Genomic DNA, 318 nt, shown 5'->3' on the forward strand with positions numbered 1-318 from the left:
GAAAGTCAGCCAGGAGGTCTCTGTCCAAGTCTGGTCCGGCTGACCAAAAGTTGGTCAGCCGCGGACCAGACAGCGGGTCAGATGGACCGAGACTGAAGCCAAGCGGACCGGAAAGATCGAGACGGATCTTGGTCCGGAGCTGACCACACGTGCTCTGCCGGACCAAGCCTTCAGGTCAGCCGGTCCGCGAGCGTCGGACTAAGCCTGGTCCGCCGGACCAAGCTCCTGGTCCGGCGGACCGGGATCTGGGAAACTTTCCAAAATTCGATTTTAGGGTTTTCTAATCTTATTTAAGTTTAGGGTTTCGTCTAAACTTAA

The sequence above is a fragment of the Tarenaya hassleriana genome, unplaced genomic scaffold (genome assembly GCF_000463585.1).
Source record: "Tarenaya hassleriana unplaced genomic scaffold, ASM46358v1 Cleome152, whole genome shotgun sequence".
Classification (NCBI taxonomy): Eukaryota; Viridiplantae; Streptophyta; class Magnoliopsida; order Brassicales; family Cleomaceae; genus Tarenaya; species Tarenaya hassleriana.